The 23,747-nt window shown below is 39.4% G+C and overlaps 1 protein-coding gene across 1 annotated transcript in view; it reads left to right on the top strand.

Annotated features, from left to right (window-relative positions):
* Positions 1 to 23,747, top strand: part of FHIT (fragile histidine triad diadenosine triphosphatase) — a 1,459,115-nt gene that overhangs the window by 581,218 nt on the left and 854,150 nt on the right. The window lies entirely within an intron of this gene.

Here is a 23,747-nt window from a genome sequence, read left to right as displayed (position 1 = left end):
AGTAGAAAAGGGGAAGGTATTTATAGCCAGAAAAGCTATTCAGGGCTCTGTGAAAAGGTTCTCTTCACTCAAGAGCCAGGGTTTACGCATGCATTTGCTAAACCTGAGCTTTAGTTGCTTTGTACCATTGTGCTTTTCACTTCATTCTCTTGACTCCTTTGTTTTCTACTTGTTCCCCAGCCTAACTCTCACAGCAGGGTGATCCCCACCTTTCCTGACCATCTCTTCCAGCCTCGGCAGTGTGGGCTGTCTTTGCTTCCCCTTCATTCTGCACTCACAGCCACTGTAAAGGTTACATTTGTCTTGTGAAGTGTGAAACCATCAGCTACTACAGATTTTGGCCAGAACTCAATCTGAGGACTCTTCTAATCTAGGGATGGCCTTTATACTTTGTAAGGGATGAGGTCGGGGGTGGGTGGGGGGAGCAGGGAACTGGCAGAAGAAGCAAAAGCAAGACAGTAGAGTGATAAAGGGGAGGGAGGTGGGGAGGGCTGGGGGTGGTGGACTGGGATGGGAGTAAAAGGCAGAAAACTGTACTTGAACAACAATTAAAATAAAAAAAAACTTAATAAAATAAACAGGTTAAAAAAAGAAGAAAGAAAATTCTGGAGAGTTTCAGGGTTGAAATCTCCTAATATTCAGAGCCATGTCCCTGGAGGCAAGATCCCCTTCTTATTTTTATGTAAGTAATGACATTTTGATATTCTTAACTCAATACTCAAAATGGCAGTGAGGGTAATAGAGTCTATGTCATAAAGTGGGGATTCCAAATAGATTTTATCATTCATGCCAAGTATTATTTGCTGCCAGCAGTTTCCTGCAGTGGTGTTGAAAGGCCTCTGAAGGTGCTGTGTCTAGACACAATGGAAAGAGTTCTGTGGTTGATTAACAATGTCTGCTATAACAGGAGGATGTGTGGGAGTGGGGTTCTGTGTGCCATGCATTTGTTCAGCTAGTTTTAAAGTTTCTGTAAGAACATTTGTTATTCTCCACAGAGAGATATTTTATAGTTAGCCAGAAAGGGATGGTGTCCCTAATTTCAGAAAATCTGGAAATGCAGTGATCTTTCACCACCACCTAATTCATTTTCTTCAGCTCTGACACAGGTTACCTGGCTATGAGAATGGGCCAAAAGTTGATAAGCAACAGATATACATCTGTCCCATGTTAAAAATTATCCAATAACCAAGTGTTTATCCTCTACTGTAAATGCAGGGCACACAGTTCCTAGTTACAGTACAAGAGGATATTTTTTTGTTTTAATTTGGTTCTATTGTTCAGCAAGGTCAACTATCCTTTGGTGGAGCAATTTAGTTTGTGCTGATTAGAGAAGGTGAGAAGATTCCTTTGGCTTCTATAGCAGACATATTTCTGCTGTGATGATGTGTGCATTTTCATAGAGTCTCAGAGCAGTAAGGTTATTTGGATAGCTCTCAATTCACATGATTTGGAGAATGGAGATCAAAGAATATGTGACTTATTCATGGTTTCACTTTTAGTTTATAAGTCACCTTTCTTTTATATAAATAATTCACCTTCATCTTTGCCCTTTCTTCTCTTTAACTGCTTTTCTTTGAAGGCCATAGGGATCTCACCCTGGCTGCCAGTCAGAGATGGAGCCTTAGGTTTGCATATGGAGCCATAATTGGCAGGTGCCATTTCTGCATCTCATTCAGTAAATGAGAGTCATTAAGTAGAGTAGGTGACTGTTAGGTAAGTAATGGGGCATCTTGCCATGAGCTTTGAAACCAGGAAGATCAGGAACAGGGCTGGTATCAGGATCCCGTGTAGGAGCAAAATAAGGGAGCCTTATGTTACTGCCTAGAACAGAGCTGCACTGCTCTCCACCCCCATTGCACACACACAGGTAGCCTTCACTGACTGTCATCCCTGTGGTGTGTAGGTAAAACAAGTTTAATAGTTCAGTACAAGGATGAAACCAAACTACTAGAGAATTCATTCTATGCAAGCGTCTTCTGATAGACATCTGCTACCTGGTAGATGGTCTCAGTGATGGGGTAGTGACATTCAGATAGCTCTTTGGATCTAGTCTAGAATGCACCTGAAAATTAGGAGATCCTTGTCCTACTATAAAAAAAATGCTTCAGAACTGCCAAAATACAATGTAAAAAATAGCTATTGCTCTGATGCCGATGAGTAAACAATGGTTTCTTTCTCACCTGTGTAAGAAGTTTGAACTATTCCTTCCTAAATGTCCTATTGTGTATTTCCATGATAGTTGTCTTCATCTGGGTTTAAACATAAGTATCTACATAGGCTGTTTTGTTGGAAGGCAAATCTAGTCATCCTATTTCTCATTGAGCAAACTGGAGTTTGTTTCAACCTGAACATCCAGTGTTGTGTTCCAGGTACCTAGCTACATGGCTGACCTACCGTAGGTCTCAATGAACATTTGTGGAATCAGTGAACCTCAGCAGGATGAGAAGATCTTGACATGAGCAGAACTCACTATACTAAATAAACCTCAGAGATCCCAGTGGTCGAAGAGAAGTTGGACCCCTTGGCTAGAGACTCATGACATTATGTTATTTAATTCTCTCACTAATGCAAGGTTAGCTGCTAGGACTCTGATTTTTACAGGTGAGGAAACTGAGGCTTATGAGTAAGTGGCCTGAAGTTTGTAAACACTGGACTGTAGCCAGGGTCTCTGTGATGTAAAGCCACTCTTCTCATCATCACACCATTCCTGCCTTCAAGAGAGAGGAGCAAAGTTCTCCTGACTGGCATGGGGAGAGGGTTCTATGCCCCTTCACAGCTGAAATGACAGGGAAGAGCAGAAGAAAACTTCTGGTAAATTACCTCTTAAAAATATATGGCAATCTGTCCTCACTGGTGTGGCTCAGTGGATTGAGTGCAGGTCTGCGAACTGAAAGATCGCCGATTCGATTCCTAGTCAGGACACAGGCCTGGGTTGCAGGTCAAGTCTCCAGTAGGGAGTGTGCTAAAGGCAACCACACACTGACGTTTCTCTCCCTGTCTTTCTCCATCCCTTCCCCTCTCTTTAAAAATAAAAAAATAAAACCTCTTTTTAAATTTTAATCATTGTTCAAATACAGTTTTCTCCTTTTTACTCCCAGTCCAGTCCCCCCTCCCACCCCTCCCCACTTCCCTCCCATTACCACCCTCCCCTTAGTTTATGACCATATGTCCTTTAAGTTTGTTCCTGTGAACCCTTCCCACTGTCCCCTTAAATTCCCTCTACTCTCTTCTGTGGGCACTATCAGCCTGGCCTCTATTTCAGTGTCTTTGGTTATATTTTGTTTGTTTCTTTGTTTTGTTATTTAGGTTCCTGTTATAGGTGAGATCATATGGTATTTGTCTTTCACTGCCTGGCTTGTTTCGCTTAGCATAATGTTTTCAGGCTCCATCCATGCTGTTGCAAAGGGTAGGAGCTCCTTCTTTCTTTCTGCTGCATAGAATTCCATTGTGTAAATGTACCATAGTTTTTTGATCCATTCATTTACTGATGGACATCTTGGTTGCTTCCAGCATCTAGCTATTGTAAATTGTGCTGCTATGAACATTGGGATGCATAGCTTCTTTTGAATTGGTGTTTTAGTATTCTTACGATAGAGTCCCAGCAGTGAGTGGAATTGCAGGGTCAAAAGGCAGATCCATTTTTAATTTCCATACTGCTTTCCATAGCGGTTGCACCAGTCTGCAGTCCCACCAACAGTGCACTAGGGATCCCTTTTCTCCACATCCTCTCCAACACTTGTTGTTTGTTGCTTTGTTTATGATGGCCATTCTGTCTGGTGTGAAGTCATTATCTCATTGTGGTTTTAATTTGCATCTCTCTGATAACTAGCGATATTGAACATCGTTTCATGTGTCTTTGGATTTTCTGTATGTCCTCCTTGGAGAAGTGTCTGTTTAAGTCCTTTGCCCACTTTTTAATTGGATTCCTTGTCTTCTTAGAGTGCAGTCTTGTAAGTTCTTTATATATTTTGGAGATTAAACCCTTGTCTGAGGTATCATTGGCAAATATGTTTTCCCATACAGTTGGTTCTCTTTTAATTTTGATACTGTTTTCTTTAGCTGTGCAGAAGCTTTTAATTTTGATGAAGTCCCATTTGTTTATTCTTTCCTTTATGTCCCTTGCTCTAGGGGACATGTCAGTAAAAAAGTTTCTTCGTGAAATATCTGAGATTTTCCTACCTATGTTCTCCTCTAGGACTTTAATGGTGTCACGTTTTATATTTAAGTCTTTTATCCACCTTGAATTTATTTTTGTATATGGTGTAAGTTGGTGCTCAAGTTTCATTTTTTTTGCAAGTGGCTGTCCAGTTCCCCCAACACCATTTTTTGAAGAGGCTATTTTTACTCCATTTTATGTTGCTGCCTCCTTTGTCAAATATTAATTGACCATAGAGACTTGGGTTTATTTCTGGGCTCTCTGTTCTGTTCCATTGGTCTATGTGCCTGTTTTTATGCCAGTACCAGGCTGTTTTGATTACAGTGGCCTTGTAGTATAGTTTAGTGTCGGGTATTGTGATCCCTCCTATTTTACTCTTCTTTCTCAAAATTGCAGCAGCTATTAGGGGTCATTTATAATTCCATATAAATTTTTGAAGTGTTTGTTCTATGTCTGTGAAATATGCCACTGGTACTTTAATGGGAATTGCATTGAATATGTAAATTGCTTTGGGTAGTATGGACATTTTGATGATATCAATTCTTCCAATCCATGAACACGGTATATGTTTCCATTTGTTTGTGTCTTCCTTGATGTCTCTCCTCAGTGTTATGTAGTTTTCTGAATACAGGTCTTTTACCTCTTTGGTTAGGTTTATTCCTAGATATTTTATTTCTCTTTTTGCTATTTCAAATGGGATTTTTTCCTTGATCTCTGTTTCTGCTGTTTCATTGTTGGTGTACAGAAATGCCTTTGATTTCTGGATATTGACTTTGTATCCCGCTGTTTTGCCAAATTCATTGATTAGGTCAAGCAGTTTTTTGGTGGAGTCTATAGGATTTTCTATGTATACTATCATGTCATCTGCGAACAGTGACAGTTTTGTTTCCTCCTTTCCAATTTGGATGCCTTTTATTTCTTTTTCTTGTCTGATTGCTGTGGCTAAAACTTCCAGTACTATATTGAATAGAAGTGGTGAAAGTGGACAGCCTTGTCTTGTTCCTGATCTTAGTGGAAAAGATTTTAATTTTTGCCCATTGAGCATGATGTTGGTTGTAGGTCTCTCATATATGGCCTTTATTATGTTGAGGAATGCTTCCTCTATTCCCACTTTGCCGAGTGTTTTTATCATGAATGGGTGCTGTACCTTATCAAATGCTTTTTCTGCATCAATTGATATAATCATGTGGTTTTTGTCTTTGCTTTTGTTTATGTGATGTATTACATTTACTGATTTGCGAATATTGTACCATCCTTGCACCCCTGGAATGAATCCCACTTGGTCATAGTGGATGGTCATGGTGTATGGTCATGGTGTTTTTAATGTATTGTTGGATGCAGTTTGCCAGTATTTTGTTGAGGATTTTAGCATCAATGTTCATCAGTGATATTGGCCTGAAGTTTTCTTTCTTTGTTGTGTCTTTATCTGGTTTTGGAATTAGGATGATGTTGGCCTCATAAAAAGAGTTTGGGAGATTCCCATCTTTTTGGATTTTTTGGAATAGTCTGTGAAGGATAGGGGTTAACTCTTCTTAAATGCTTTGTAGAATTCTCCTGTGAAACCATCTGGTCCCGGGCTTTTGTGTGTTGGGAGTTTTTTGATTACTGCTTCAATTTCTTTGTTGTTATTGGTCTGTTCAGGCTTTCTGTATCTTTTTCATTGAGTTTTGGAAGATTATATTTTTCTAGAAATTTGTCCATTTCACCTAGGTTTTCAAATTTCTTGGCATACAGTTCTTTGTAGTAATTTCTTACAATCCTTTGTATTTCTGTGGTATCTGTTGTAATCTCTCCTGTTTCATTTCTGATTGTGTTTATTTGGGTCCTCTCTCTTTTTTTCTTGATGAGTCTGCTTAAAGGCTTGTCGATTTTATCTTCTCAAAGAACCAGCTCTTGGATTCATTGATCCTTAGAATTTTGCTTTTAGTCTCTATGTCATTTAATTCTGCTCTGATCTTGGTTATTTCTTTCCTTCTACTTGCTCTTGGCTGTCTTTGTTGTTGTTCCTTGAGTTCTTGTAGACATAGGGTTAGGTTGTTTGTTTGGAATGTTTCTAACCTTTTTAGGTGGGCCTGTATTGGTATGAATGTCCCTCTCAGGACTGCCTTGGCTGTGTCCCATAAATTTTGGGCTGTTGTGAGTTCGTTTTCATTTGTTTCCAGAAATCTTTTGATTTCTTCCCTAATATCATTCTTGACCCATTCATTGTTTAATAGCATGCTATTTAATTTCCATGATTTTGAGTGTTTTGGGTTTTTTTCCTTGGGGTTGGTTTCTAGCTTCAGTCCCTTGTGGTCTGAGAAAATGCTTGGTATGATTTCAATTTTCTTGATATTCTTGAGGCTTGTTTTGTGTCCTATCATGTGGTCAATCTTTGAAAATATTCCGTGTACATTTGAAAAGAATGTATATTTAGCTTCTTTTGGATGGAGGGCCCTGTATATATCAGTAAAGCCCATTTCATCAAGGGTACTGTTCAATGCCACAATATCTTTGTTGATATTTTGTTTGGAAGATCTGTCCATTTTTGATAGTGGGGTGTTAAAATCTCCCATTATAATTGTGTTGCTGTCCATATCTTTCTTGAAGTCCTCTAAGATTTTCTTTATGTATTTGGGTGCTCCTATGTTGGGTGCATATATATTTACAATATTTATGTCTTCTTGATGGATTCTTCCCTTGAGTATTATGAAGTGACCTTCTGGGTCTCTCTTTATGGACCTTTTTGGAAATCTATTTTGTCTGATATGAGTATTGCTACCCCGGCCTTTTTTTCCTGTGCATTTACATGGAAGATTTGTTTCCAGCCCTTCACTTTCATCCTGTGTAGATCTTTTATCCTGAGGTGGGTCTCTTGTAGACAGCAGATATGTGGGTCATTTTTTCTTATCCATTCAGCTATTCTATGTCTTTTGATTGGAGCATTTAATCCATTTACATTTAAGGTTATTATTGATAGGTACTTATTCATTGTCTTTTACGCACGTGTGTTCCTCTCTCTCTCTCTCTTTTCCTTCCCTTCCTTAAAGCAGTCCTTTTAGAATCTCTTGCAGAGCTGGTTTGGTCAAGGTGTATTCTTTTAGACTTCTTTTGTCTGGGAAGCTTCTTATTTGCCCTTCTATCTTGATTGAGAGACTTGCTGGATATAGTAGCCTTGGTTGCAGCCCTCTGGTTCTCATTACCTGGAGTATTTCTTGCCATTCTCTTCTGGCTTGAAGTGTTTCCATTGAGAAGTCAGCTGTTAGCCTTATTGGGGCTCCCTTGTATGTTACTTCCTTTTTCTCCCTTGCTGCCTTTAAGATTCTCTCGTTGTCTTGAAATTTTGCCATTTTAATTATGATGTGTCTTGAGGTGGGCTTCTTTGGGTTCCTCTTGATTGGGACTCTCTGTGTTTCCTGCATTTGTGTGACTTTTTCTCTCATCAAATTAGGGAAGTTGTCCTTCATTACTTGTTCAACTAGGTTTTCGATCCCTTGCTCTTCTTCTTCTCCTTCTGGTATCCCTATTATACGGATATTATTACGTTTCATATTGTCTTGCATTTCTCTTAATCCCTCTTCATTCTTTCTGAGCCTCTTTTCCTTTTCTTGCTCTTTCTGGATGTTGTTTTCTACTTTGTCCTCCAGCTTGCTAATCCGATCTTCTGCTTCATTGATCCTGCTTTTCATTCCTTCTACTGTGTTCTTCAGTTCAAAAATTGTATTCTTCATTTCCTCTTGACCTTTGTTGAGAGTTTCTATTTCCTTTTTCATGTTTATATAGTTTGCAGTGAGATTGATGTTGTTTCCCTCTAATTTCTGAAAGCTCATTGTGAGTTCATTGAACTTCCTGGCAATCATTGTTTTGAACTCACTATCTGATAGTTGAGTTGCCTCTATTTCATTTAGCATTTTTCCTGAGGCTTCCTCATTTCCCTACAATTGGGGTTGTTTTCTTTGTTTTCTCATTGTTCGTGGGTTTCTTCTTTTTTCTTCTTGTTTGTTAATTTGATCTGTTCTGATTCCCTGTAATTATGGTGTGAACTTCTGTGGTAGAATATTTGTGAGATTCAGTGGTGCAATCTCCTTCGTGTATCCTGGTGTTCACAGCTTCCCCTTACTCTTTTGTGTGATCAGTTGGAGGAGTAAGGCAAAATGGTTTAAGACAGCAAGACAGTATACTATGATATTTACATTAGCAGCCAGTAGAGAAGAAATGGGTTATCCTTTGGCTCCTTATAGTGTTAACTGTGATCCTCCACCCCACTATCCATGTTTTAGAAAGGATGGAAAGAAGTTAAGACTCTTATTGGGGACGAGAGGATTTTTAGTTGGATCTAGAAAGCTGTGAGGCTGTGGGAGGTCAGATTCTAAGGTAGGGTTGGATTAAAGATTAGTATATAGGAGTAGTGTGTAAAAGAATAGAGACAACCCCCACAATAGTATAGTTCAGAAAATTGCAAAGTGGGCTGAGATCAGGTAGGGGTATTGAGAAATATTTACAATTGTATAGACTAGGTCTTACTAGCAGTAATAGTAAAGTGACAGTCTTGTGGCAGAATCGATGAGGTCTAGATAACAAGAATAAAGAGTATAGAACCTTGAGAGGTGTATTAATGGAACACAGATGAAGGATAGTAACTTATCAACACCTTGTGACTGAGATACTAGGGGGAACCTATCAAATGACAGTATAACCAGCCAAGCAAAGAAGATTATACAGAAAGAAAAATAATACCAAAATATTATTAAAATAAAAAATGTCAGAAAAGTGAGAAAAAGATAATACAAATTTACAGTAACTTGCAAGATTAAAAAAAAAAAGGAAAGAAAAGCAGAAGATGTAGTGCAGGAGAGATAAATTTGGAGTGGAAAGAATAATATTAGGATAAATGGAAGAGAAACATAAGGGATTGCGAGATAAAAATAATAAGAATTGAAAAATAAAATGTCACATAAAACATAAGATAAAATCAATCAATCAACACAGCCACAAAAACAAAACAAAACAAAACAAAAAAAACCCTCTTGTTGGTTTCTAACTGGCCAGACCAGTTTTTCTCATCTTGCTGGCTTCAGCTGGCTGAGGGACCTTTGAACTGCTTCTCTCTCTCCCAGCCAGATCTCAGCAAGTCTGTCAGGTACCCTAGGTGCTCCCAAGCACACTGGCTCTCTGGATCTCACTTCCACGTTCTTCCAGACTCTGGGGTCCTGCAGGGTTCCAGCTTTATGATCTCAGGAGGCACCCGCGACGTTTTGGGATTCACTGTGCCCTCCCTGTGAATCATAAAAGTGTGCACCCCTCCCCCAGACTTTTGAGATTCGGGGTCTAGGATCGCCCTAAGTGCCTGGCCACGACCCTTCTGGGTTCACAGCTCGTGAGAGTCAGTCTTCCCGATGGTGCGCGAGCCAGCCCTTTCCAGCTCCGTGTTCCCCGCTGAACCACACTCCAAATGGGTATGGGCGCCTTTCCTGGCTCCCCTGGTCGGGCTGGCTGGAAATTTCTGAGCCACCACTGTAGGAATGCACCAAGTGCCATGTCCCTCCCAGGATCACGGCGTGAGATTCAGGCCTCCCTATTGGGCGCGAGCCAAGCACCGCCCAGTTCTGTGCTCTCCACCTATCCGCACTTCCACCAGGCTAGGGGTGCGGGCACTCTTCCAGGGCACCCCTGGTCCTGTCGGCTAGAGGCCCTCACTTTTCCCAGGTCACTGGGCGGGTGTTCATAGTCCCTGGGCGATTTTTTCCCAGTCCAACTGGCCAATCTGTTCCTTCTAGCAACACATTCTCCCCTGGAGTTGCTCACCCCCCGTATTCGGGGGAGGGAGCAGCGACTCCCCTCTCCTGGGTGCCCTGAGGCAGACCCAGGAGCACCAGGCCTGGGGGCTGCACACCCCTAGACCCCGCGCTGATCCCTGGGCCCCTTTTGTCCTGAAGCAGTTTCCTTACAGTCTGGTTTTTCAGTGAGTGCAATAATTTTTGATGTCCTGCTTTCAAAAGTGATTCAGTAACCTAGTCCACTTGCTCTGTTTCTCCACTGATCCACGAGTTTCCCCCCTCTTCACAGAAGCCGAGAAAAACGCTGCCTAGAGTAAAGCCGCCATCTTCTGTCCCAAAATAAAACCTTTTTTTTAAAAGAAAAATATGTAGCTGTCTAATAGAGCAGCCTTGAGGTGTTTTAATTTTATTATTAATATATATTTTTTGAAGTTTGCTGTAGTTGTCTGAGCCCTTTCAGGAAGCACCAGGGGGACCTTCAAATGTTTCATGTTGATTTTGTGACTGTCCCTAATAGTTCTCTCAAGAAACCAAAATAAGGTCAACTTCTTCAAATTATTACATGGGACATTGGAACCAATTGTAGCCATGTTCAAAGTCTCCTAAAACACTCAGACTTTTTTTTTTTAACACTGCTGTACCTCATTCTCCAGGGAATTGTGTGGAAATTCTAGCATGAATTATATTTCAGGGCTATTGAGTCAGACTTTTTGCATGCGTGAATTTATTGTTGTTTCTATTTCTGTATTTATTCCTTAGAACAAAGCCCTAATATCATTAATTAATAGAAACTGTGCCAGTAAATGAAGCACTGAACAAATATTTAAATGAATCACAAGACTATTTGGCAAATGAAGGGGGATACATCAAGAAACTTATATAACTTACAGTTGGCAATTAATAGACATTTCTAACTGTTCTCTCACCATGATCTGCAGGGCAGTTTAATAGAAACAAAGTACTTGGGGAGTGCAAGTGATATGTTTTTGACCCAACTAAATAAAACTCATATGCATAAATATAATTAAAATAATAATGCATTTTATTTACTTGTGTGGTGTCTAGCTACAGCTGCATTCTAGCTGCTTTGTAATAAAATTAAAGCAGCCTATTAAATACTGATTAGCTGGTTAGAGACAGATCAGATTATAGCACCAATTAAAATCATTGTAGAACAATGTACTCAATCAATCTATTCTTCCTCCTGCAAACAAGGACTTAGACTAAAGTTCTTTATTAGGTACATGTGCTTTGAGTACATAGCACATTGTTGTGATGTGAAGAAGCTTTTCTCTGTTTGGGAATGAGACCTTTGAAGTACATTCCAGCTGAGGACACCACATAAAGAAGGGTGCACAGGTGGAAATGAATGGGTGTGTCATATGTGGGGCTGGGTGATACCTGCCTGACCTGAGTGGACGGAATCATGAAGAATGCTTTTCCATTAAAAGCAAAAGGTAGAACTCTATGCAGAAGGGAGGAAGAAGCCATAGGCAATACCAGGATAAAAACAGTGCTGGTGGATGTTTGGATTAACAATGATGGACATGTTAATGCCTCCCAAAAATAGGAAAGGCTTGAGTTCACACAACTATTAGGTGGAATGCCATTTTCTTTTGAGGAGGTTGGGAAACAGGATCTAATCATGCATCAGTCCCCAACGTGGTATGATAGTCATCCATGTGCTATCCAGTTTTTGCCATATTTGTGTTTGACCTGTTTATGGTATTTATATACAAGGCCTGCCTGAAAAACATCCAGCCATTTTTAATGGAATGAGAATGGTTTGAGCAACATTAATGTAACCTGACAGCCAAGGGATGCACATGCACAAACAATGATGACTTCACTATACTAGTCAGTGGGGGTGGCAGATGCAGTTGAGTGAGCACATGTACCATGTGGCCATTGAATTCAAAATAACTGAGCAAGTAGAGCAATGAATCTGCATCAAATTTTGTATTAAGCTTGAATATTCCTCTGTGAAATTATTTGGGTGATACAGAAGGCCACAGCTATGGGCAACTGGTGATTGGCAGCTTCATTACAACAATGGGCCTGCTGATGTATCCCATCTCATGCAGTTTTTTGGCAAAACATCAAATCAGCCTGACTACAGCCCAGATTTGGCGCCTTGCAACTTCTGGTGATTTTACACCTTTGAAAGGGAAGAGATTTCAGACCATCAATGAGATTCAGGAAAATAGGATGGGGCAGCTGATGGTGACTGGCAGAACTGTGTCAGGTCCCAAGGTGCTTACTTTGAAGGGGACTGAGGCGTCATTGTCCTACCTACAAGGTTTCTTATATCTTCTTCAATAAAAGTCTCTATTTTTCATATTACATGGCTGCATACCTTCTGGACAGACCTTGTATGTAATATATTAATTATTTAATATTTCTTTGAATCACTTTTAAAATATAAATTGTGGGGGAACTTTGCCCACAGAGCCCCCCAGCAGCCATGGATGATAATAAATAAGACTACCAAGACATGACCTGCTTAGGGAGGAAAGTGGCCAATCTCTCAAAGGAGAAGGGCCAGGATCCTGTCCCTCAATGGGCTTTTATTGGGTTCAGTTTATATGTGTTGCACAAGAATACAGGTAAAGCTCATTGGTCATTGTCAGGCAGTAAGGATCAAACAATAGATAACATACAAGGAACTATGAGAGCTTATTCTGAGTTAGGGTCAGTTAGCTAAAGGGCTATAAAACTTGGGGAACAAACTCATTTCATGCTTGGACCCTTATCAGAAAATTGAGGACATTCTTAGCAAAGCAGGTTTCACAGGATTTTATGTATTCTTTCTCAGGCCTGATCGCCCTGGGGAACCGCCTGTTCCTGCCCAGGGCTGCACTGCCCTCCAGCATTGTTTCAGGCTTAAGTAAGGCAGGGGAAGTACAGCAGCCAAGAGATTAGGAGACTTCTCACAGATAGAATGAGGACTCAGGCTATATCAAGGTCGAGGGGTGAGGGTCCATCACCCCCTTTTTCTATAGCTCCCCAAGTCCTTCCCTCAGGACCCCTTTGTGACTATGCCTGTCTTAGGTCATTCATCCTTTGAGGACGCTTACCCATCATTGGCTAACCAGTCAACTGCTCGGGGCCAACAGGGTGAAGTAAAAGGAGGCAGAGGTGGCACCCCTGCCAGGGAGATAAGCTTTGTCTCCTTAGTGGCTTATGGTCCCAAGGTCTCTCACTCAGCCTTAGCCATGGGGTGGCTGGGGGGTAGGGGGGCAAGTTACAGCTTCTGAAGCCAGGCAGAGGGGTTCCCAACAATAAATTTATTTTTAAACAAAACTGTCACCATTTTAAGTGGGAATCATGCCACCTATCATGAAGATAAGGGAAACACAAAAATATTCACTGAAAGTAAATTATCACAAATTAATCCAAGGTAGATGTTGTAAGGTAGATGTTTCCTGACAATGGCTCTGAACCTAAGGCCTATGCTCCTTTTCTTAAAAAGGGAGATTTTCCATGTGTTATAAGACAACTGAGTAAGATATGTGGCACCACATTGAGACTTTCTCCTTGGTATAATAAAAAGCACTGAACAAGAATTTCAACAGAAATAAATTTTGCATTGCGTGAGTCAATGTTATTTAATGCCACCTCTCAGAGGTGCCTAAAGTCCTCTCCTGTGTGTCCATAGTAGTGTGTGCCCACCTTTGGGGACCTACTCTCCTCTGAGACCAGCCCAGACTAGTGGTAGGTGAACAAGGCTCATGTTTCAAACCTACTGTTCACTATGTATCATGTCTTGATTTTACCTTCTCTTAGCCAGATCATAGGAATATTTTTGAAGAATTCACAAGAAAATACCTGTGCCAGGCCAGAGCTGCTGGGTGGGTGAGTCTATTAAATTCTGAGGGTCAACGTTCAGGAGTCCATTGCCTCACCTCTTTTGTTTTCTCTTTTCTTGGGAGCAGTGCCTGCCTGCAGGGGACACAGGTCTGTTCTCTCCTCCAGAGAGAAGCTCAAACCCGGCAGGAGTGGGCCCATAATTTTTAATGAGAGGGTTAAGGTGAAAGACTCCAACATATTTTATTTACTCTATTGTCAGTCAAGACATTCCTCTCCCTCACCAGGCATAGGGAACAACTTCAAACAATCACTGGGAGAAAATTTCAGCAGGAACAGGAAAAATAATTTGAGTGGGTGTTACCCTGGACAGATTTACACATACCAACCTCTGGTCTAGAGGTCAAATTATTGAATTTATGAATTTTATTAGTTCCAAGATATTATAAATTATAAAGTAAACAATGTAATAAGACTTATTGGAAAATTTAAAAAGAAAATTCTACATTAAATATGTATATCACTTAAAAAGAACCCACATTTATAAAATATTAAAATGTGAAGAAAGATGGCTACTTTAGAATCAAAAAACAGACTCTCATGTCCTATTTTTTTTTTACTACTTTAACATCATCCCATTTCTTTGGAGTCCCATCTATTCATATGTCACTCAAATATTTGGCCTCATTCTCTCTGTTTATGTGATTCTGACTGAATTGCAAAGCCAAATAAGGATGTACATCATTTGGGGTTTATTTTTTTCTTTTGTATGATATTTTTTCATTAGCATAAAAATACAAATTCATGGCACTGGGATGAGGCATGAGCTGTGATATTGCCGTGATGACATTGGGCCCAGTTCCTAATTGGCTCAACTCCTTTTTTTTCTGGAAAATGCTCTCACACACATATATGACGCCAAAGGAAAACTAACTCATCTTGATATTAGCTGGGTGTTTGGATATTTGCATGCATGTAGAACCTGGGCGAGTTGGGCTGAATGTTTGGAGAATGCCTTTACCTTCATTAAAGATACTTCACTGGCCTGGATCCAGGCTAGACTGTGTATTTCTCTTATGACCTAATTGAGAGTCAGATTTCACCGTAGTAATGGGAGGGGCGGTCAACCCAGAGCACCCAGAGCACTGGAGGAAATGCACCAAGAGGAAAAGAGCATGTTTACCCCTGGCTGCTGATGGGTTCACACTGCTTGCCTCAGGCATGCTCAGGCTGGGGCACTATCCCCAGGGCTCATGGCCACTGGAACTAGAGGCAGAAAGAAATTGAGAAGGAGAGTGAAAATCTTATTGTCTGCAAGAGCAGAAAAGAGAAAAGATGGACGTTACACTGCACACATCTGAATGCTCTGTCCAAGGAAGCAGGGTACTCTGAATGGAGCTCCTTTGCCCCAGGAATGGGGGGATTACTTGCCTTTAATGCTCACTCATCATGAGAAGCTATAAAGAGAGAGGGAGCAGGAGGAGGGGAAGTCTGCTTGAGTACTGGACTAGAAATTCAGCAGAGAATGGACATGCTCCTCTGTCCATCCTTTCTGTTTCTCCTCTGACTTTCATAGAAACTAAAGCTTCTGACCTCTTGCTCAAGAACATATATTTTTTACAGTCAAATGCTTTTCTGAACTTGTAAGATGAATACAGAATCATAAACATGTCATTAGAATGGATGTTAGAATGAGAAGAGGGAAAAATTGAATAGGGAAAGAGTGATTTTGATCTATTTGCAAAAGTTGAAGTCATGATGTTTACAGTTTAGGAAACTGTAGTTCTGGCAACATTTACTCAGTGTCCAATGAATGTTCAACACCTCTGCTACCTCAATTAAAAATAATCAATCTCTTTCATACTGATAAGTTACTCCAAAAGTAACCACTGATTATTCCAACTTCGGGAGAGAAGATAATGTACTTTTAATTGGGGGTGGATGGAAGAGGAATACAGAGATGAGTTTCCACATCCTAAGAAAAGAATTCTACCTTTCACCAACCCTTGCAGACAATAGACATGGAAATGTTTGCTTCTGAAGGGACTCACTTAGGAAATGCCTTCTTAACATTCCTAAAACCCCATGAAAATTACTGAGATGCCCATCAACAAATCCAAGTCTCCTATTTCTGTGGACTGGGAATCTATATCATGTTAAAAAAGAAGCTGTTGTTTCCAGCCCGAGAAAGAGATGACATGGCTTTGTGGTGTGGTTATTGGTGATTACTTACTGTCCTCAGATACTAAAGTGGCTATCATATAGAAGAGGGATTAAAATTTATTCTTTCCAGTCCCTGATGACAAACCCTAGTAATAGAGAAGCTTGTTTTAACTTGGGTTAATTGCATGGTAGCAAATAGAGAGATTTACCAGTGGAATGATTAGCCCTTAAAAGCTGTTATATTTCCCATAGTGGAAGGATTCAAGAAGATTTTTATGTTCTTTGGAAGCAAGTAGCAGAGACCAGCTTGGACTAACATAAGATGAAAATGGAACTTATTAGAATACTAAGAAGAAATTAATAGAGTCAAGATGGAGGCAGGAGGACCAAATTCAGAAAGAGGAAAGGTATCAGGATGGAGTCTGCTTGGCTATTGAGGTGCATTGTTATAGGGAGGACTGGATAGTGTGTCATCCTACTTAGGACTCAGAGCCCTGGAAGAGAAGGGCCAGTAGGCTGAACTTAAGTCATCTTTTGTCATCTAGAGTGGGGCCAGTGGAACGTCTACCAGAGGTCTCCAGGGATCCCTTCAACTTCAGTAGTAGGGGAAGGGGGAGGGCACCCAGTTTACCAACCTACAAAGACTGCCTGCAATAGGGGAAATCCTCCAGAATAGAATTGAGATGCTGTTACAAAAAGGGAATAGAAGCTGAGGAGCCAAAAATTAGCAAGCAATGTTTACTATAGAAATTAACCAAACATCCATTATAATACCATAAAGGAGGATTTTTCACTGGGCAGGGAATGAGGTAGAAAGACTTGGTCCATCTGGCTCTAGTAATATTCATTGGCAAGATGAATATATTCTCTGAAAGGTTAGGGTTTGGGGCCCCTTACAGGCAGCCAGGTAAACTTGGATAGTAACATCCTCTGGTTTCCAAATTCTATATGGTATTTGTTTCCCTTTGGAGGTTTTTATCTGCGATAGAGTAACCAAATACTAGGTCTTATAAAAATTGGCATGCCCCAAATCTTGGAATTCTTTATGGGCTTCTCTTTTCCTCTTACCCATTTCCTGTGATAATCAGTATCTAAAGTCTACTTCAGGCAACCTCTTCAAAACTCTCCTAGGCAAAAATAGTCATCTCTCTATTATTTCCCCATAATACTCTCTGTATACACCTCTAGCAGAACATAGATCAAAATTGTCTATTTGTTGTTTCTGCCATTGGACTGAGAGATCCTTGATGCAGGAAACTTGTCTTTTATTACCATAGTTTTAACACACAGCACAGAGACAAGGAGATGAAAAAATTGAATGATAAAATAATAGTGAAGAGACCTCACAGAGTTGGATTTTACACTGGTGCTTCTCTCACTGCTTTCTCAAATAATCCATAATCCGTATACTTCTTGGTCCTGAGCAATGTGAATATTTGATCCCCTGGTATCTGTCAGATGGAACATTTCTCTGAGAAGCTGAAAGCATTTTACTCTATTGATTTGTTCTTACCAGAGCTGAGCTGTGAATGGTAAGCAGGCATTTGTTTCTATTATGACTGTCAATAGTACATTTCCAAATCACTTTTATCATAGTGGTTTCCAGGGAGTACACCTTTAATTTACAAAGTCAGATCCCTAGAACTGAACTGAGCCAAAGCAAACCATAGTAAACTATACAACCTAAGTTTTTAATTTATGGACATTATTATTGGGGGAAATTATCTTCCTTTCTGGTTTAGATTATGTGTACCTATGTGTCTGTGTATGTCTGAGTACAGGATCCTTAATTTAGATACAAACAAAAGTTTATACACAAGCATAAAATTCTTTAAAAAAAGAAACATTTCCAACTAGAATGTTTTAGAGAAAAGAGAAATTACAAGCCAACAGGGAATGAGTCTGAAATCTGAATGAGTCAGAAAGCTCTTGTGTCAAATAGACTGTGGTTAGGTTATGTACACTCTGAATACTGTCTTTCCTTATTGGTTGCGTAATCTGTGAAGTGGGGAAGATAATAACAGAATGTAATTTATAGGTTTGTTGTGAGGATTAAATTAATTTATTGGCTCTTGGATTACTCTCTACTCTGTATAGGTCCAGATATCCTGGACAATAGTAGAGGGGGGGGGAGAGTGAGAGAGCAGAGATCTCTTCAATGCCATAGCTAGCCACATAGGACACCATGAGCATGTACCTCCTTGTTTCCTACTTTATGCTATTTTCTACACAGAGGATAAAATAATGAATGGAACAGGGCTATATGCATCTGTATAGTTTGCTACCTATTTTGATTTGGTCAGAGTTGCCAAGTCACATTCAGAATAGGAATTCTCTTGAATGTGCCATTTCAACCTGACCCTTACATACTGAAACCAAATCTTGCCTCTTCAGTATTTAATTATTTGTGGCAAAGATACATCTCAAGCTCCTCTTGATCATCACCTTGATGGTGTTGGGATCTGTGTGTGGCCACATCTCTAATTATTGTCCTCTTTATTAGCATGTGATTTTATCTCATTTCAGTGGTTGAAATCCTGTTTCCACGACAACCAGAAGTTGGCCAAGGTCTTTTTATCTAAATAGTCTGAATCCTGCTATAGTCTTGATTCCTCCCCCTTTTGAGGTCAAAGTATTCAATTAGTTCCATGATTCTGCCAGCTGCCCCTGCTTGTGTTCTCTCTCTACACAAGGTCATGCTCACCTGTACAGTTCCTCTAAATATCTTGCATTTCTAAATGCTAATCTTGATGGCTTTCTCTTCTACCACACAATGGATGCCCATCGTGATCAGGACTTCCACTGAAAAGTGTTATTGACACAAATCATTTGAAACAGTGCTTAGCACATAGTAGGCACTCAGTAAATCTGAGCTGCTATTAATCTCATCATTATTATTACTCATTACACATTCCAGTTATTCCAAGGATTAAATGATAAAATATTCATAAAATGTGCTAGTATATTGCCTAGAACATTGTAGGCACTCAATAAATGTTAGGTACAGCTAATTAAAGGAGGAAAAGCCATAGATTTACTTAAGAAAATGAACTATAGCACCTCCTAAGTTAATTACCTTGGTTCCCTTTTGCTCATTCATACATGCTGTTCCCTTTGGCTAGAGTGCTTTACCATGAGGATGTGTTTTTAGAATGATGCCTCATCGTCAAGAGGTACTTCATAATATTTGATTATCAAAAAAGTCACTTATATTCAGTTACTAAGTCTGAAAAAGTAGCATCATATTTCATTTTAGAGTGATGATTGTATGTTTTTACAAGTGGTTTATGCCCATTCCTCCACCAGGGGTGCTTTACTCCTTTGGACTTTAAACCACTCCCTCATTGGCAAGCAGTTCTGGAAATCTCAAGCTCTAGTGGCCCTTTCTGCCTCTGTTGGCAGGGCATCATGACCTGTTGTTCACGTTGTTCCTGCACAAGGACACCTGGCTGAGGGAGCCTGAGTGGAGACTAAAATCTCTCTTCTCTTATCTCATTTGTTTAAAAATTTCTAGATTAAGGTCATACCATTTTGCTGATTTTATAGATGCTGGTAAAATTTTGACTAAAAAATGTTAATTAATACTGATTTTATACAGACAAGGAGGGAGGGTGGAAGGGGGGGGGAGAAGAGAGAGAGAGAGAGAAATACCAGTTTATTTCTCCACTTATTTATGCATTTGTTGATTGATTCTTATATGTGCCCTGACTGGGGATTAAACATACAACCTTGGTGTATCAGGGCAGCACTCTAAACAACTGAGCTAATTGGCCAGCATGATGCTGGTAAAATTTTTACATTTAAAAATGCTAAATCATTTCCTTGCTATTTTCTGTTAGTTTTTTTGAGGGGGGAGGGTAGTATGATTCTATGCTCCTACTTCACTCAACTATTAACATACAACAAATAAAGTGCTTTTTAATGAAAATGAAAGAAAGCAATTATTTTCTGCTTAGTTTTTTTATCAGTTAAATTTTCTTGGTTACAAGCAGTTGTACAGTTTGAATAACTCAGGCAGAGAAATTGAGGTTTGAGAGGATGCTGGGTAGTGTATGGAATTATCATATCCTGAAGAAGAGCTGGCACTGGTGCCCCAGCAGGACAGATTTGTGGATGTTGGGAAGGCCCTGGTCATGAGGTTACTGAGTTCTAAGTACCTACTGGGCATGAACGTGAATAGCAGTGCACAAAGGAAGGGCTGTTCTCTTAAAGCAGTGGTGCTTAACAGGAGCGATTTGTCCCCTTTCCACTTACCACCTTGGGACACTGAGCAATGTTGAAGATATTATGTGTTGTTTTTACTGGACAGATGATGCTACTGGCACCCAGTGAGTTGAGGACATAAACATCTACAATGCACAGGACCATGGTCCACAATAAAGACTCACCAAAGACTGATCCAAAATGTCAACACGGTTGAGGTGGAGAAATTCTGTCCTTAAGGGAGGGAGTTTCGGTAGACAAGAACAATAGCTGTTCATTACACTCTTCAGTGGGCATATGAGCATTCACATTAATCCAGGAAAGTGTGTGCATATATATACTGGTTTCATTCAGACTTGGAATATCGTGTCCATGCCTCCTTTTTCCAACTTGTCTTTTTAACTGAAAAATTAAACATTTTACTTCCTTGTAGGTATAGTCACTGAGATAGTGTCTTACTCTTGCACCAACACTCAGAAGTCAATTTTAATTCACTAAATAAAGTCATTTTGATCTTCCACTTAATGGTTAAGTTTGTTTGTAACTCTAATGAGGTTCATGAAATTAGATCCCTACATAATGGTCACCATACAAAATATAGAACAGATTGATTTGGTAATAAATATCAGTCTTAGTGCCATACACAAAGGATTTTATCTTTGAGCCTCCCATCCTTTGGGCAAAAATAATGGGTAAGAACTGCCTTTTGTTTACTTAATCAGTTGGTGGTTTCAGGTGGTTCTGTTCCTTGTGACTGACAACTAGCCATGTGATTGTGAACAAGTCACTTAATCTCTCTAGACTGCAGTGTCAACAACAGATACATTTTGAAATGAGTGTGGAGGAACAGAAGAGCTCCTGTCCATCCTGGCACTGTGGACTTATGCTATGTGAGCCACACGGGCTGGATGGGCTCTTTCTTCTGGAAGGCTGAAGGCAGGAAGCTTTCTGTTTTGGATGGATCTCCTAAGTTTTCAGTAGATACCCCAGTGCCAGTTTTTATGTAACTTCTCTTTTGCCAGTATGGCCACAGCAAGATATAATGCAGCATTGCACATTAATACATTTGAATGTATTTTAAATGAACTTTCTCTAAGCGGATAGAAGAAAATTAGAACCTTGCTAGGGAAATCCCTTGGCAGACAAGGACATCTGTCGGTGATTTAGCAGAGCTGGAGCAGTTTCCTCAGATGGCACAGGCAGTTTCCCACAAAATGTGAACAGTATGTTTGCTAAAGGCAAACACAATCGTGTTTGAACCTCACCAACTTCTCTCAATTATAAGGAAATGTCACTGTCAATTCTCTAATGCCTCAAATGATCCCTGCCACAAGTTCTTTAAAAAAAAATCAAACTCAGAAGTTCGATTCTTTGAAAAGCTATTGAATACCATACAAGTGTCTTTCTACAAGCTGTACACAAAGCAAACTTCAATGTGTTTCTCAGTGTGGATAATGTGTAAAGATGTTTATCTTTATTACTTGCTAGCAGTATGGTATATCATTATATAAAGCTGATTTGTCTTTTACTTAAACATTTAAAAGGCAGTTTTTTTTTCTTTGCTCTTGTGACAAAATGGAAGATTAAGTAACTTTTGTTGCCCAGTGGAATTATCTATGCTCAAAAACTCAACCTAAATTAATTTCTGTTGGCAAAGTACGTTTTTAAGTATTATAACCATTCATTTTGGGAAAATTAATATTCCCTGTGAATGAATAGTTTAACCAAAATGTGATAAGTTTATTCATAAGCCTGAGAGGGGAGAAAATCCAACTTAAAAAATTGTTGACATTTTGCTTAATGGTTATCTTACATGTCAGATTTCTAAGAAAAATACACATTTACTCAATTGCTATCCATTAATCTGGAAAATGTCCTCTCTTTAAATTGTTCAAAAAAGAAAACACACATCTAATTGTTATGAATGTTAACTCCCTGTGTGCTCTGCAATATGAAAGCTAGAATTAAATCTCTACTGTGTAATTTGGATGGTAGGTGCTTATTATGTATATTTTTCAGAACTTTTTAAAATTTTAAGATGAAAGGATGATCTAATATCCTTAGTTCTAATGCCAATTTCTGTATGAAGCCTTCTCTACACCAACAGCTGTGGATATTCCTTTATATTGCACCTCCTTGTATTCCTTATTTCTCTGTCTATGTCAATCTAGTATTATTGTTATTCCTCTCACCTACTAGACTGGGGCTCCTGGTTCGATATCTCTTGGTTGTTTTAACTTCTTTACCTACAAATTGTGTAGGTTGAGCCTTTGGAATTTCAAGATGATGTCCTGATAAAGCAAAAAGAATGAAGCTTTGTTAGGTTGATAACATAGATTTTAAACAGTGTGGTTACCTTCCATTCAAACTACATTAGAAGGGGGTTTTATGGATTACCCTTGAATGTGAACACTTGATGGTCTTAACCTCCTATCATTTCTTTGGTTAGAAGCAGGATTTATGCTTAACTTTGATCCCCATAGAATCTAATCCCTCATCTGTCATGGAGAAAGAGCTGGAATTTCCTTAGGATGGTGATTATTTCCTTACTTAACTTTTGGAGAGTTCTGTAGATATGATTAAAAGTGGGTAAGGATTCTTGAGTTTGAAAGACCAGAGTTCAGGTCTGGTTTTACTGATTTCTAGATGTAAGACTTTCAGCAAGCTGTTGGAGCTCTATGAGCCTCCTGTTTTTTATCTATAAAATAATAATGCCACTCTCTACCTGTTCTAATGATTAAACATTTAGTGCTTATTAGCTGCTATACAAATAATTTTATAATAATAGCTCTCATTATTGTTATTAGAAGTCAATGAAAGTGTTTAGGGCTCTGGGAAATAGGCTTGTGAGAAAAATATTTCTACCCCTCCTTTCCCCCCATATCAATTTTGTCTGAAGGTGGCTTTGATTGACTGTTTTCTATGTACTTGCCCTTATTTTTCCATCACTACCTTAGTGTTTTTCCCCTTTCCTTTCAGAATAAATAGACATAGTATGGTTCTACAGGCCTCCCTTCTACATGAGCACACAAAATGAGGTGGGAAAGATACTGAGTAAAATCATTTAATAAACAGTATCTTTGCACAAAACTGACAATACCAGAAATATATGGTAAATTTGAATTTGATAACATTTAGAAAATCCTAAGCACATTTTGAAGTATTTGAAATTGATACAGTAGAAACTTCATAGGGGAATAATAGTGATACCTGTTTTCACATTATTAGGATAAGTAGAATTTAAGTCTCATCCTTCATTTTTAAACTTTTTGTTTATTGATTTCTAGAGAGAGAAAGAGACAGAGAAAGAGAGCGACATTGATTTGTTGTTTCCACTTATTTATGCACTAATTGATTGATTCTTTTATGTGCCCTGACTGAGGATCAAACCCACAACCTTGATGTATCAGTACGATGCTCCAACCAACTGACTACTGGGCCAGGACTAAGTCTCATCTCTTGATGATGGTGGTGATGATAACAGCCATCATGTTGGGTGTTATACTATGAGGTACAAACTATTATTACCCTCATACTATGGGTGGCCAGACTCCAGAGGTCATGCATGTTTGTGTACAGTTATATTCTTAGACCTGGACATATAAAGATAGATAAGATTTAGTTCTTACCTGCGAGGAGTGTAGAGATTAAGGGAGAAGTAG

Source organism: Phyllostomus discolor, chromosome 7, assembly GCF_004126475.2.
Source record: "Phyllostomus discolor isolate MPI-MPIP mPhyDis1 chromosome 7, mPhyDis1.pri.v3, whole genome shotgun sequence".
NCBI classification, from domain to species: domain Eukaryota; kingdom Metazoa; phylum Chordata; class Mammalia; order Chiroptera; family Phyllostomidae; genus Phyllostomus; species Phyllostomus discolor.
This window is presented reverse-complemented; position numbering and strand designations above follow the sequence as displayed.